This window comes from Rhinolophus hipposideros (assembly GCF_964194185.1).
Source record: "Rhinolophus hipposideros genome assembly, chromosome: 18".
In the NCBI taxonomy this organism is placed as follows: domain Eukaryota; kingdom Metazoa; phylum Chordata; class Mammalia; order Chiroptera; family Rhinolophidae; genus Rhinolophus; species Rhinolophus hipposideros.
Window position 1 is genome coordinate 44283497 of NC_138064.1, and position 17383 is coordinate 44300879.

A 17383-nucleotide genomic window follows, 5' to 3' on the forward strand; every position below is an offset into this window, starting at 1 on the left:
GGTGAGTGTTCTAAAATGACATAGGGATCAGCTTGAAGGGTGCTCCCTCTGGCCAAGTCTGGAACAATTTTAACCTCTAATTAAATAAATTATAATTCATCCAATAAAATAAGAACCCATGAGTGGTGAGTGCATACTATCAAAAATATGTAAAGAGTTAAATTAAGTAAAATAGAAAAACTCTTCCTCACACTAGAATTATCACTTACTAATACAGGAAAAAATTGAAATTTACCATCTTGCACCATCACAGTAAAGACTGATGCAGGCAAAGAAAACACACACCAAAAACAGTATTTGCTACATTCAGAGGTGAAAATTTTGATGAAGAACAGGATATTTACATAAACTCAAATTATCACCCTCAAAATTACATATTTATTACAAAAGGGAAAGTAGTAACTTCATAGTAAACAAGCCAGCATCTTAATGAAGTGATCATATTATAACTATTATTAAGACAACAGCATTACTAAGTAGTTTTCCATTCCAAAAGTACATAACCTGAATCTAAACATGAGAAAACACCAGCAAAACCAATTGGAAGAAATTTCAAATGAAATACCAGATGCATTTTATTAAAAAAAAATAACAAAACAAACAAACAAACAAAATCAAAAACCAATGTGCTGGAAGACAAAGATACAATTTCAAATTTTTCTAGATTTAATCTTTCAAGATTAACAGAAATTTTAAAATATCTGTTAAATTAATGTATGCACAATCCAAATATGATCCTGTAGTTGTAAAAACAGCTAGAAAGGATAGTATTGGGATAACTGAAGAAAATAGAATGTGAAAAATATAGCTAAAAAATATACAAATGTTAAATTTCATGAATTTGATCATTTTACTACAGTTATATAAGAGAAGCTCTTTGTTCCTACAGAAATTTTATTACAATATTTAGTGTTCAGTGGGGTATAATATATGCAACCTCATTACAGATTAAGAAAAAATATTACATATGGAAAAATAATGAAGCAAATGGGATAAAATGTTAAAAATTAGTGAATCTAGGTAAAAGTTATTTTACATGCCTGGTTGTTTTTGATTTGATGCTGAACATTTTGGGAAAAAATAATCATAGTAATTCGTGAATATGTTATTTTTTGTTAGAGGGTTAGATTTTTTTTGACAACAGATAGAATATCAGCAGTGAATCAACTCCTCCCAGTGCTAATTCTCTCAAGTGCCAACTTCAAGCTCTTTAGGACTATCTATACCATTTGTGCGGTCGCTTTCAGGTTGTAGTCCTTACTCCTAAGCTATGTTCCTTATGCTTAAAATGTCGCACTACTTCTAGGGTATGGCCTTTCTGGGTTCAACAGAAAACTCGCAGTGTTTAAGATGCTTCCAACTTCCCAGGGCTAGACTTTCCACTTTGGTCTCACCAAACCTACGTGGCTGACAAAATTTCTGTTTAGTTTTTTTGCTTCCAGTTACCTTTTATAGCGGGGCTTTAGTTTTAGTTTTGTTTGTTTGTTTTATTTATTTATTTTTTGAGTCTCATCTTTCACATGCCAGGAATAGATAACAACCAACAATTTGAAGTTGATTTGTCTGCAGATCTTTAAATTCACCATTGTAGTTCCCTAATTTCAAGGATTTTGCTTCTAAAGTCTCGTCCAATTTGGCAGCTCTAACTCCTGCCATTGTCTTTCAGTCTACTGAGACTGCTACTTTTTGCTTGGGTTCTGCTCCATTGTGCAGTGAATTGGAAAATGTCTTCAAGGAAAAGACTGCGTGAATGTGGAACTCATCTTTTGTACTTCTATTCTCTCTAAAGTTATTGATCCTCAAGTTCTGCTTGAGTTGGTTCCTCTCCAAAGCTTTCAAAGAGTTGTTTTGTATATTTTTCTCTAGCTTTTATAACTTTTTTGTGCGAGGCTTTGTTGAAAACAAATTGCATTGCCATAGTCAGAACCAAAATTCTGAAAATCATTATTTGAGTTAGCATTTATTATCTTTTTTTCTTTTTTTGGAGATTTGCCCATAGTACAGAGGTAATTACAAGAAGAATTATAATTTGAATTTAGGTCTTGTAATAAGTCCATTCATTTTTCAGTTATAATTCGAGATATTTATCATAAAAGTACTTTCAATATATAGAATTTACTGTGTGTAAAATGCTTTAGAATCTATGTTATTTGTGTTAGGCCTATTAACCTTTATATATATATTGCATATATGCTTTTGTATTCATATATATATATATTTTTTTTTTCCAAACACAGTAAAGCTCAACATATGTAAAATCTACTTCCAAGTATCCTATCCTAAGATATTACAATGTTTGTGAAGATGCATTTAATTAGACATGACTGATGCCACCACTCAGAGGATTTAGGGCAGAAGAAAACTTAAATAGTTAACTCAATATCAAAATTGCTAGGATGAGTCATTAACTCTAATGAACAACCCTTTTCTTCTTTCCTTTTATATTGTATCCACTCATGTAATAAATAATAATCATAAAACTATAAAAGTGATAATGATAATTTAGTTGCTTGTATAATTTCACACTTTCAGAAAGGTTAAAGCATATTCCATCCACCATCAGTTGTTTAAATTATATGTCTTAAAAAGGCATTTGGTGTTTTAAAAAAGAAAATATATTTTGGGAAAATTTCACCCTAAAATAAATCTGCCTCAATTAGAAAGCTTGAGTCCTCATTCTCCTGCTCATTTAGCTTAATGAATGCCATTAGCATGGGCTGTTGATCATAATGGATAAGCTATGAGTTGCTCTCTCTCTCTCCTTTATGTTTTCTACCCTAGGAAAAATATCCTCCATGCAGGATGGGTTTGTATAAGCTTAAACTCTTCTCATCACAGGGTAAGAATGATGAGACAAAAAATTCATTTGGGGTTAATTTTGATAAGAACATGACCAAATTTAAATCCTTGCTTTCCAACTCATCCGCTATAGAAATTCAAGCATATTGAAGCTGTATAATAATGCTTTACAGAAGAATTTGGAAGATTCAAATTATAAATATTATTTCATATATATGATAAATATTATAAGTATTGTCATATATCAAATGATAATCATTATTTCATATATATAGTATAGTCATATTATAAATATTATTTCACATATATGATATATGAAATAATATTTATAGTATGACTATACCATATAATATATAGATTATCATTTACTCTGCCAAACTGATATATACAGATGGTGCCAAAAAATGTATACACGTTTTAAGAAAGGAAAACTGTATTAAAATTGTAATACTCAATATATACCTTTAACAAAAGATGAATACAACTGATGTCTGACTTTTGAAATTACAAGTGGTGCTCAAAATGGTTACCATCAGCGTCCAGACACTTCTGATTACGGCAAACTACCTCTTGAGCAACAATGACCAAAGGGCCCACTTGTATACATGTGCACATGTGCATTTTTGGCACCCCTGGTATACACATATGTATGTGCATGCACATGTGTATATGTGTTTGAAACTGTGTGTACTTATGCATGCATGTACAGGTACCAAGATATCATAACTTCAAAGCTTAACTCCTCTTATTCTAAAAAGGAATAAATTACCTTTAAGGGATAAAATAGTTAAGGACAAGCTCTCTAATTCACCAATAGGGAATTTTAAGGGAAATTGATAATTAATCCATAGCAATATGCTAATGGAAGAGGGTTGGAGAACACTGGTTGGATAGCCAAAGTTAAAACTTATGAAATTATAAATGGCTTTCTTTTGATATCAATTAGTTATAATAGTCTATTCTAGAGGAACAAACATAACTGGTAGAAATTTCAGACCTGGAAAGTGAATCTTAGACTACCAAGGAATCGTAGACTTGTATTTAACCCTCCAAATCTTTTGTGAGATTGACAACAGCAGGATGCTGAGATATTTGCTGTCTGCTGACTAGCAGCTACAACCAGGACAGCTGTTTTTCTCAAGTTATGAAAGAAATATTCCAGCTGGGGAGATCATAAAAGGCTTGCTGATTGTCATTTTGAATTTACTTGATCCTTTAGTAAACACAATTGAGATACTCTGCCTAAATCAAAAAGACATTCTCTCCTTAGGGACTTCCATTACCATATATCCTGGAGCCAATTTTTAGGGTATTATGGATAATAGCATACAACTGTAGAACTTAGTACATGGGTTCAAATACCACATTTGTCACTTACTCCCTGTGTGATTTTTGATAAATGCTGTAGACTGAATATTTGTGTCCCCCCCAAAATCCACATGTTAAAACCTTATCCTCAATGTGATGGTATTTGGAAGTGGAGCCTTTAGGAGGTTATTAGGTCATGAAGTTTCTGTTTAGTTTTTTTGCTTCCGGTTACCTTTACCAGTTACCTATTGAATGAAATTAGTGCTCTTATAAAAGGGACTCTAGAGAGCAATGTCGCTCCTTTTGACATGTGATGACGCAGCAAGAAGCTGGCCATCTGTGAAGTATGAAACGGGTCATGGTCATCTACTGGTGACTTGATCTTGGATTTCCCAGCCTCCAGAAATGTGAGATAAATTTCAATTGTTTATAAGCCACCCAGTTTATTGCAGTCTACTATAGCATCATGAACTGACTAAGACAATCAGTTATGATGACCCTTTGTGCCTCAGTGTCCTCGGTCTACAAGCAGGAATAATAAGACTGTGCCATAAGTTTATTATGAAAATCAAATGCTTTCAGTAATGTAAAATGCTTGGAAAAGTACGTATTATATAGTAAGCAGTATATGTTTGTAAAAGAAGAAATAAAAATTATATATGCCTATTAGAAGTATTCTCAGACGGCATCAAAGTGGTGGCATGAGGTGAGCCTCTGTAAAGCTCCCCTAGAATTTACAACTAATCGAACAACAATAACTCCACAAAGGACTCCCTGCACAGCAGACAGGCAAGACGAAGAGGCCCACCACTGAATTCACCTAAAGGTGAGCAAGTCGCACAAGCGGGAGTAAGGAGGGAAGGGAGAAGTGCAGAGACGGAGCCACTGGGGCGCAGGACGCAGACCTGGCTCAGTGTTCTGAGCTCGCTGCATCCCGGAACTACGGCAGCTGTAGGAGAGGGAAGAACTCAGACTGCTAGGGCTCCGCTTGTGGCCCACAGGGCTGAGGGGGCACCATATAACACGGCTGAACCCAACACTCACGGCAGAGACGTCGGAGAAAAGACTGAGGGAGGAAGGATGAAAACAGTGGATTAAGCCCTCACTGCCGAGCAGAGAATGAAAGCCTTAGGCACTGAGACTAGCTGCCCTCTCCCTACCCTCCCAGAGCTTGCCCCACCCTCACCTGACCGGTGCTAGAAGCAGAAAAATAAGTGTCAGAGCAAAAGAACAGAATAATTGCTGTTCTGAGAATTGTGGACTGCAGACACAGATTCGCAGCCCAACTATTACAGGCAAAGGGAAGGGAGCTGTGGAATCAGGACCCGCTGTAGTGCTGGTCCCTGCCATTGCTCTGGGCCACCTCTCACAACTTACCCCACCCCTGGCCCCACCAATCTGGGGAGATCCCTGCAGGAGCAAACAGAACTGCTGAAACATAGGGGCTCTGAATCTGGTGCAGGAAGAGCTTTGGAACTTCAAAAGCTCTCCGCATACCCACACAGACACTGTGCCCTGGGACCCAGGCAAACTATTAACAGAGGAGAAGCCCGTCTCCCAGGGAATCCCACCATTGTGTGCGAAGCTGGAATAGTGAAGAGACAACATAGCAGTAACGTGTGAGAGAGGAAAAAAGGCTGCAGTCGGAGAGAAAACAAAACATTCTACCAACAAGTACTGGAAAACAAAATTAAGACATCTTTCTATCAACCTGTTGCAGAACCCACTCCTGTAGATGTATAGGAAGAGAAATAACAAATCAGTAATTCCCTTAACTAACCAAGGCAACAAGACAGCTCAGAAAGAAAGTGAAAAGTCTCCAGAAAAGGAAATTAAAGATATGGAAATACGTGACTTAAATGACAGAGAATTCAAGATTGCAGTTCTGAAAAAACTCAATGAGATGAAAGAAAACACAGAAAGGCAGTTTAATGAACTCAGAAACACAATCAAAGAACAACATGAACATTTTACGAGAGAGATTGAAATTTTAAAAAAGAACCAAATGGAGTTTCTGGAGATTAAGAACTCAATAGAAAAAATTAAGAATGAAATAACCAGCTTACATAGTAGAGTTGACCAGATGGAGGAAAGAATCAGTGACATCAAAGATAGAAACCTGGAAATTACACAGATGGAAGAAGAAAGAGACTTGAGACTTAAAAGAAATGACAGAACTCTACAAGGACTTTCTGACTCCATCAGAAAGAGCAATATAAGAATAGTGGGAATAACAGAAGGAGAAGAAAGAGAGAAGGGAACAGAGAATATATTCAAACAAATTGTTGATGAGAACTTCCCAAACTTGTGGACAGAACTGGATCCTCAAGTCCAAGAAACAAATAGAACACCTAATTACCTCAATCCCAACAGGTCTTATTTATTGAAGCTGTCTAAAATCAATGACAAAGAAAGAATCCTCAAGGCAGCCAGGGAAAAGAAGACAGTAACCTACAAAGGAAAGCCAATTAGATTATCATCAGATTTTTCAGCATAAACTCTACAAACCAGGAGGGAGTGGAACCAAATATTCAAACTATTGAAAGAGAGAAATTATGAGCCAAGAATAATATATCCAGCAAAGATATTCTTTAGATATGAAGGAGGAATAAAGACCTTTCCAGACATCCAGAAGCTGAGGGAATTTTCTAATACACGACCTGCACTACAAGAAATACTAAAGGAGGTTATTTGACTACCATCATAAGGGACAATTGTGGCAACCAAAACATAAAAAGGGGGAGAGTAAAGGCCAGAACCGGAATGTGGGAATGGAGAACGTAAGAGTGCTGAAGAAAATGGAATACTCCAAATATCAAACTTCCTTTTACATAATCTTTAGGGTAACCACTCAAAATAAATACAGAACTGAAATATATACTGCAATAAAAGAAGAAACAGAGGGAAACATCATAGAATACCACCACACAGAAATAATAGACAACAACAAAAACGCAAAGAAACAATGGAGACACAGCCTTACCAGAAAACTAAAGACAGAATGACAGGAAATCCTCACGTATCAATAATCACCCTAAATGTAAATGGACTGAACTCACCAATAAAAAGGCACAGAGTAGCAGATTGGATCGAAAAACTAAACCCAACCATATGCTGTCTCCAAGAAACACATCTCAGCTACAAGGACAAGCATAGACTCAAAGTGAAAGGGTGGAAATTGACACTCCAAGCAAATGGTACCCAGAGAAAATCAGGTGTAGCCATAATGATTTCCGATGAAACAGACTTCAGGGTGAAAAAGATAACAAGAGACAAAGATGGACATTTCATAATGGTAAAGGGGACTATACAACAAGAAGACATAACAGTCATCAATATGTATGCCCCCAATCAGGGAGCACCGAAATATACCGAACAACGATTAACAGAACTAAAGAGAGAAATTGACCAAAACACAATTATACTAGAGGTCTTAAATACATCATTGACAGCTGTGGATAGATCATCCAAACAGAAAATAAATAATGAAATAGCAGCCCTAAATGACAAATTAGATGAAATGGACATAATTGACATGTGTAGAACACTTCATCCTAAAACATCAGACTATACATTCTTTTTGAGTGTACATAGAACGATCTCAAGGATAGACCATATATTGGGACATAAAATCAGCTTCAGCAAATTTAAGAAGATTGAAATCATACCAAGCATATTCTCTGAGCACAAGGCTTTGAAATTGGATATCAACTGCAACAAGAAAGCAGGAAAAAACACAAATACATGGAGATTAAAGAACACACTTCTAAAGAGCGACTGGGTCAAAGAAGAAACTAGAGGAGAGATCAAAAGATACATAGAAACAAATGACAATGAAAATACATCCTACCAAAATTTTGGGGATGCAGCGAAAGCAGTTTTAAGAGGGAAATTTATATCATTATAGGCCTATCTCGAGAAACAAGAAAAAATCCAAATAAATAACCTCATGTTACATATTAAAGAACTAGAAAAAGAAGAACAAGTGAAACCCAAGGTCAGCAGAAGAAAGGAAATAACAAAAATCAGAGCAGAACTAAATGAAATAGAGAACAAAAAGACAATAGAAAAATTAATGTGACAAAGAGCTGATTCTTTGAAAAGATTAACAAAATTGACAAACCCTTGGCTAGATTCACTAAGATAAAAAAAAAGAAGACACCAATAACAAAATCAGTGATGAAAAAGGGGAAGTTATCATGGACCCCACAGAAATACAAAGGATCATGCAAGAATACTATGAAGGACTATATGCCACCAAATTCAATAACCTAGAAGAAATGGACAAGTTCTTAGAAACATATAGCCTTTCAAGGCTGAACCATGAAGAACTGGAAAATCTAAAGAGACTGATCACCAGTAACGAAATTGAATCAGTCATCCAAAACCTTCCCAAAACCAAAAGTCTGGGACCAGATTCCTTCACTAGTGAATTCTACCAAACCTTCAAAGAGGATCTAATACCAATCCTGCTCAAACTCTTCCAAAAACTTGAAGAAGAGACAGTACTCCCTAACTCATTTTATGAGGCCAGCATTACCCTGATACCAAAACCTGGTAAGAACAACACAAAAAAAGAAAATTACAGACCAATGTCTCTGATGAATACAGATGCAAAAATCCTAAACAAAATTCTAGCAAATCGAGTACAACAATGCGTTAAAAAGATTATTCATCACGGCCAAGTGGGGTTCATCCCCGGGGCACAAGATGGTTCAAAATCCGCAAATCCATCAATGTGATACATCACATAAACAAAATAAAGGACAAAAATCATATGGTTATATCAATTGATGCAGAAAAAGCATTTGACAAAAAAACAACATCCATTTATGATTAAAACACTTAATAAAATAGGTATAAAAGGAAAATACCTTAACACAATAAAGGCCATATATGAGAAGCCCTCAGCTAATCTCATAATTAATGGTGAAAAACTGAAGCCATTTGCTCTACATTCAGGAATACGACAGGGCTGTCCCCTATCATCTCTGCTTTCCAACATAGTTTTGGAAGTCCTAGCCAGAGCAATCAGGCAAGAGAAAGAAATAAAAGGCATCTAAATTGGGAATGAAGAAGTTAAATTATCACTCTTTGCAGATGACATGATGCTATATATAGAAAACCCTAAAGACTCCATCAAAAAGCTATTAGAAACTATCAACGAATACACTAAATTTGCTGGCTACAAAAGTTGCTGCTACATACAAAAGTTCATTGCATTCCTATATACTAACATTGAATTCTCAGAAAAAGAAATACAAAAACAATTCCTTTTGCAATTATAGCAAAAATAATAAAATACCTAAGAAATAAACTTAACCAAGGATGTGAAGGACCTATATACTGAAAACTATAAGACATTTTTTAAAGAAATTGAAGAAGACACAAAGAGATGGAAAGACATTCCATGCTCATGGATTGGAAGAATCAACATAGTTAAAATGTTACCCAAAGCTATATACAGATTTAATGCAATCCCCATCAAAATCCCAATGGCATTTTTTAAAGAAATAGAACAAAAAAATCATCAGACTTGTTTGGAGCCACAAAAGACCCCGAATAGCCGAAGCAATCTTAAGAAAGAGAACAATACTGGAGGTATCACTCTCCCTGACTTTAGCTTGTACTACAGGGCTACAATAATCAAGACAGCATGGTATTGGCAGAAAAACAGACACATAGACCAATGGAATAGAATTGAGAACCCAGAAATAAAACCACATAAATATGGACAGATAATTTTAGACAAAGAAGCTAAAAACATACAATGGAGGAAAGACAGCCTCTTCAATAAATGGTGTTGGGAGAATTGGATAGCCACGTGCAAAAGAATGAAACTGGACTGCCATCTGTCACCATATACCAAAATTAATTTAAAATGGATCAAAGACTTAAACATAAGACCTGACACAAAAAAAACTGCGTAGAAGAAAACATAGGTACTAAACTTATGGACCTTGGGTTCAAAGAGCATTTTATGAATTTGACTCCAAAGACAATAGAAGTAAAGCTAAAATAAACGAATGGGATGATACGAAACTTAAAAGCTTCTGCACAGCAAAAGAAACCATCGACAAAATAAAGAGGCAGCCAACTGAATGGGAGAAGATTTTTGCAAACAGTGCCTCCGATAAGGGGCTAATATCCAAAATATACAAGGAACTCATGAAACTCAACAACAAAAAAAACAAACAACCCAATTGAAAAATGGGCAGAGGACCTGAAGAGACATTTCTCCAAAGAGGACATATAGATGGCAAATAGACATATGAAAAATGCTCAACATCACTAATCATCAGAGAAATGCAAATAAAAAACACAATGAGATGTCACCTCACCCCAGTCAGAATGGCTATCATCAAGACAAATAGTAACAAGTGTTTGAGAGGCTGTGGAGAAAAAGGAGCCCTCATACACTGTTGGTGGGAACGCAGACTGGTGCAGCTGCTATGGAAGGCAGTGTGGAGGTTCCTCAAGAAATTACGAATAGAATTACCATATGACCCAGCAATCCCTCTCCTGAGTATCTACCCAAAAAATCTGAAAACATTTCTATATAAAGACACGTGTGCTCCAATGTTCATTGCAGCTTTGTTTACGGTGGCCAAAACATGGAAACAACCAAAATGTCCTTCGATAGATGAATGGATAAAGAAGTTGTGGTATATATACACAATGAAATACTCTTCGGCGGTAAGGAAAGATGATATAGGAACATTTGTGACAACATGGATGGATCTTGAGAATATAATGCTAAGCAAATAAGTCAGACAGGAAAAGCAGAGAACCATATGATTTCACTGATATGTGGTATATAAACCAAGAACAACAAAAGAACAAGACAAACAAATGAGCAACAAAAACTCATAGACACAGACAATAGTTTAGTGGTTACCAGAGGGTAAGGAGGGGTGGGTGATGAGGGTAAGGGCGATCAAATATATGATAATGGAAGGGGAACTGTTTCTGGCTGGTGAACACACAATGGGATTTATAGATGATGTAATACAGAATTGTACACCTGAAATCTATGTAATTTCACTAACAATTGTCACCCCAATAAATTAAAAAAAAAGTATTCTCACATTCATTCAGTAAATATGTATCAAGCATCTTTTATTTGCCAGGCACTGTTCTGGGTACTTCAGAAATTTTAGTCAAGAAAAAAAAAAAGACAATACTCCTTACTTTCTTGGAAAGGATATTCTCTAGATGCATTCTAGTGAAAACATTCTAGGTATAATGACAATGATAATATGATGTTAGGGTTTCTTCTAACCTCTTTGGGTATATCACCAGCCTTGACAAGTAGGTCCTATTCCTAGCCCCATTTCTCAGATAAAGAAGCTGAGTTATGGCAATGTTACCTAAGGTACCTAATACCTATATGTTTCTAAATACACATCTTTCTTCCAATTTATCTACTTTCATTAATTATTTATTCACCTACTCATTCATTCATTCATTTATTCAACATACAACTATTATTCTTTCCAGGCAGACAGATAATGACTTCAAGCCCAGTAATTCTGTTTCCAGAATCCCTTTACCAATTTATTCTGCTGTCTCAATTAACAATTTGTTAAAGCTAAAAACAATGTCATCCATGTTGTCCTTATTATAGACTTTTCCCATTTGATTTCCAGGTCAAAGACATTTCCTATCTAGTAATACATTTTGAAGTACCTGAGTATATTGTTATCATATAAGTGGTTTTCTTCATTCTCTAATACATCTAAACAGTCACAATACCATGCCAACTCTACTTTCTAAATACTTTTGAACATATCGTTTCTTCCCAATTTAGCCCTATCGCCTAAAAGTCAAAAGAAATATGTTTTTATTATATCAATTTTCCAAGTAGTTTCATTCTCTTCATACTTCCTTCATAATATGCCTCAAAAGCATATGTCTGATTATGTTTAGCTCATACTTACAACTCTTAATGGACTCTTCAGTATGCATTGAATCCCAGACTCATCATATGGGTACAACAATCCTTTCATTATTTTGCTCTCACCTAGTTCTCTAACATGGCTCTTGGCTCGGAATGATATTGGTCCTTCAATATATTAATTAGATGTTTCTTGTATCAGTCCTGGATTCTCCCTTTCACTCAGTGTCTATTCTGCTAATGCCTGCCATTGACCAAACCCGATAGCAACCAGCTGATACGGAGCCCAAGAAATGCAGCCTGTAGTAATCCTTCCTGGGATACACAGCAGCATAGAAATGTTTAGAAATGGATCTGAAAACAAAGCTGTCCAGAATATGATTGTCTAAGGAATATGATCCCATTTGTATCTTAAAAACTCAGACCATAGGTTGTTTCTTTTAGGCTAACTCTATTTATAGTATGTTAGTGAACAGAATATATAACTTGAAAATTCTGTATGATTTGAAACATCATAATCCTTTATGATAGAGTTGTAGATGGATCTGGCCAAACGATTATATTTTTTTTCTTCGGGGGGAGAAGCTGTGGTCACCTCAGAAAGCACTAGGCTATATTCATTTATGTAACCAATTAGTTGATACTTTAGGAACTAGTTCTATATAGCAGAGGTTATTTCATAAGGAAAAAGTTTGGCAACCACATGTCTAAATGGTGGAGAAAAGGGTGGAGGAAAAAAAGATTATAATAATAACAAGAAGGAAAGAATTTGGATAGTAGCAACTTGGACAGAAATCTGGGAGGCAGCAGTACTAGAGGCTAGGGAAGTGAGGGAAAAAAGGAAAAGCCATCTCATCTGCTTCAAAGTGTGGTCTAGAGCAGTTCTTGGGTTTCTGTCTGAGCTTGGCGGCATCTTCTGGATTCTCTTCAGGAAGGAAAATATAGCAACAAAATGATGAGTGAAAACTAGAGTGCTTAATTGAAGCTCTCTGCATATCAAGATGCAGATTATGTTTATTTTGATTTGGGGGGAGGTTAAACAAGGTCAAGCATCTTCTGCAAGCAAACTTTGTACCCTGCTGCAATCTCCACTTTTTATTCCATTGCACATATAATGACAAGTCTACATTGATATATTTTTCCCCATTTGAATCAAACAGATTTCTTTTTTATTTCATCTCTCTTATTATCTTGTGTAGGTTGTCATTTTTCTAAATTGAGAAGTAAATTCAACATAGTTTGTCAAACATCTTCATTAATCATTAATGCCCTGATGCAATGTAGTACAGAAAGCAAAGCTTTATTTTTTAAAGAATAATAAAAATGACATTTAAAAATGTTTCTTAACTAAAATTTTATGGACTTGCTTTGATTTATACCCTCATCTGGGTAAATTTAATTTAAAATTTAAGCATGGTAAAAATGGAAAATCTGTTTTGTTCAATATGTAGCATCTTGATTATAAAGACAAAGTTTAATGGAGCACATGTTCATGTTTGTATTAACGGAACTACATGAAGATGTATATGAGTAAGTCAAACCAACAAACTTCTCAAAAACATAATGTAAATGTCATCTTGCTTTGGTTGGTGAGCAGCATTGTGAGCAAGGTTTCTTGTTAAGTTTGTTGCTGTTATTGAGGATGTGAGAAGCAGGCATGTGGACTAGGCAATACCCATGTAAAATGTTCCATATTTCAAAATATCTTCTAAATACTCCTCCAATTGTAAACATCTTGGAATAAATAAGATTCTCTTTTAAAACGTGAATACCATATGAGAATATGAAATCTTTTAGTCATTTATACATCATGTAATGCTTCTTTTAAAACAAAGTCTTAAAGTTGAAAGATTATAACTATTTAAAAGCCTCAAGTAATACAGGATTTATTTAAGAAAATCTACAAAGAGAAACTCAGAAAATGAAGAACAACTGTGACACAGGAAGGGAAAATCTAAGGAGAATCCCAGTTGGACACATGGATATTTATTCTAGTGCACTTTCATAGCTTTATTATTTTTCTACTCTCCATTACTACTAATAATCTGTCTTACAATATACTTTCTGTTTTTCTCATAGGTTTATTTATCAGAGTTTTGCTGCTTTCTAATTTTATTCATATTTGGGAATTCTTGATAAATTTGGGCCCAATCACCTCATTATCCCTTCTCACGTCATTTCAGCTTCAGTAATTTCTAATTATACCATTTTCTCCCTATATTCTTAGAAAAAAATTCAATTCATATAGCTTATCTTTCCTCTCCAGACCACTTGGGCCACTGCCCAGGCTGTAGATTGGCTGCTTTGGGTTAGATATCTATCCGTGATCCATTTAGTTATGGTCAGAAACCAAATGTCCCAACGTGAGAGGAAATAATCCATACAAACTAGGTTTTATAGGAGCTCTGATGGTGGTTAGAGGAGTGGGGTGGTGGTGGTAGTAGCTAAATAACAGTGTGATTCCTTAACAGAAACAAGTCCCAGCTCATTTTAAATTTAGTCATGGAAGAAAGGAAAATGGCTTTCTGCTTTTAAAACTTCAACATCATACATTTTGGTCAAGAAGAAAACCTCTAATTTTACAAAAGAGTAAAGTGAGGACCAGAGAAGTTAAGGGACCTGTGCTCTATTGTACAATTAGTTATTACGATAGCTGGGACTCATACCTAGGAGTTATCTTTCTTGTAGCACACTAAGCTATTTTCAGTTCCCTTTTCATTGGAGACTAAACAAGAACAGAATAGAAAAAAAAAAATTCTTTGTCTGTGATTGAGCAGTCTCTGCACTAAATCTCTTTAGTATAATTCTAAAGACAGTGGCTGACCAGAGCTTTGGGGAAGGCATTAACGGATAGGCTTAAAGCTTATGAACAGCTTGTAACCAGTTTGTGTTTCAAGGTACTGGCACCCACAAAACAGGTTTCTTGCTTAAGGCTTTGTTTTCTTTCTAGATACAGAATATGAAAACAAAGATAGCCACTTTTCTTTACCTAACACATACTGTATAACGCAGATTCTATTTTTGAGTTACAGTCATACTAAAGATACCACTACGTAGAAAGAAATTAACATATTTCAAGGACTGAAAAAGTTATATAGAGATGGTAAGGAGTTTATTTCTGAAAATGAAGTCTTTGGATTTCAGAAAGTAGTTAAACACGGTCCTTGATCAAAGCCGTTGATGGTGAACTGATAGAAGCGAGGAGGAGTGAAAAATCCAAACAGTGAATCTTCTGCCTTTCCCCACCCCTTCATATATTATCTAAGAGATTGTGTGTTAAAATGTACGAAGATGAGATATTAATATTTATCATATATGGATTCGGGTGACTACTGAAAGATCGATTTACATAAGAATAAGGAAAACAAGACTTTTTAATACTACACTTAGCATAGGAAAAAAGATAATAGGAAAATATTAATGGAAGAAATAAAAGAAGGAAGGGAAGAGCAGAGAGAAGAGGAAGGGAAAAAAGGTAGGCAATATTTTGTTTCAGAGTTTCAAGAAATAGGTAACAGGTTGTGATTCTGTCCTGTGTAACCTGGAAACTATGCGGTTCAGTAGCTTTCAACCATTTTTTGTGTATATGAAACATTTCCAGGGCAATTATAACTAAAGCAAATGTATACAAATCTTGTACATTATTTGGCACTTAACAGCGCCATCCTATTTAAATGTATGAGAATAGATTTAGAAATAGTTATGTTCTTGATTCTCTTTGAGACTGAGGAAAAGAAATACAAAGGAGAGAATGTTATTGGTAACACATTTAAAAAACTAGTAACTACCTAGTTCAGTTATATTTCTGTTGAGTACTATTTATAATGTCATGTTTAAAGACCACGGAGTAGATATTTCCCATGGAGCAAAAGGAAGAAAAATCAAGTTATGATGCTAGGTACGAGCATGTTATGGTGCATCATGTTACGACGCAAGGTCCATTTGTTTCTAAGTGATTATGATACAAGTTGAACATTACAAAGGTTCTATAAGTTATGCTTCTTGTGATAAAAGTGGGATGATGCTCTGTAGCCAGATAACACAAATTATAACTTGAATTGATTTAGGAATTCTGAATGTAAGGTTCTAAGAAAACTGCCACACACTGACTCAAAAACAGGCCCCTTAGTAAGCAACTATTACATCCCTGAACTAAGTTTAAAACACAACCAAAATATCCAAGATGTTTATTATTATTTTCTAAATTTAAGAGATCTCTTGACTCTGACTAATTTTGTTTTATAGCATCATTTCTCCTAACATTTTTTTTCTGTGCACGGAAGGGAGCCAAAGCTCTAAACCAGAGGAGTTAATTGTTCACCATTGAAAATGGATGACCTGTTCCATCATAGCTGACCATCAAACAGAACAAAAGAACACAGGTCATTCGTTCAAATGTTAATACTCTTATTTAGAATAACATTTTTCAAACACACATAAGTGTGCCGTTTATATGCTAATAAAATAAAAAAATTTTGCTATTTCTTTTATTAATAAAATCAAAACAAACTTAAAAGATTGATAATTAGGTTATTTTAATTAATAATGGTGAAATAATTTGTTGTTCATTATAGTTACATTTTTGCCAAAATTAAACATGCTTCATAATTGCTTTTATAGATGAATGAATCAATAGCATAGAAATTCACTCATATTCAACTCAGTTGTATTTCCTTCCCAAATTTGATTATATTTTTTCTGTCATTTAACTATTAACTGTTATCCTTCTCCTTCTCCTTTTTCTCTTATTCTTTCTCCTCCTTCCCTTACTCCTCCTCCTCCTCTAACTTTGTTTTAGATTCTGATGGTTTTACACATATAAATTATCCCACTGCAAACACTTATCAATGCCTCATTATCATTCTATCTGATAGTATAACTTGATTCTTTTAGTAGGATTAGGACAAGAAGTAGAAACTAATGTTATTTTGAAATGATGTAATTAATAATTTTCTTGGTTGTCTTGATTGATGTTGGCTACAATTCAAATTCCAAATTTTAGAAGCATTTTTGAATCAGAAAGTAAAATTTACCTCATGTGTGAACAATCCATCTATAGATAACTTTAAAATATATAAATAGTTAATATTGCAAATGCAAAACATCTCAGTTATTTATAATTACTTATTGTTTTCAAAATGAAGCTGCATTTCAGAATTTTGAAAGCTTAACTGGAATTTTGACATGAAATTCTATATTTTTATTGTCTCAGATTGAGAGAATGAAAGAGATTTTTGTGATTAACAGGATTAAAAATTCTGCAAAAGCATTGAATAGACTTCAAATTTTATTTTCCTGTTAATTATCAAACAGTTAATTATCAAACTGTCCTTTTCAAGTGGACCGTGGTATTTACTCTTTTAAATTTATGATGGATGT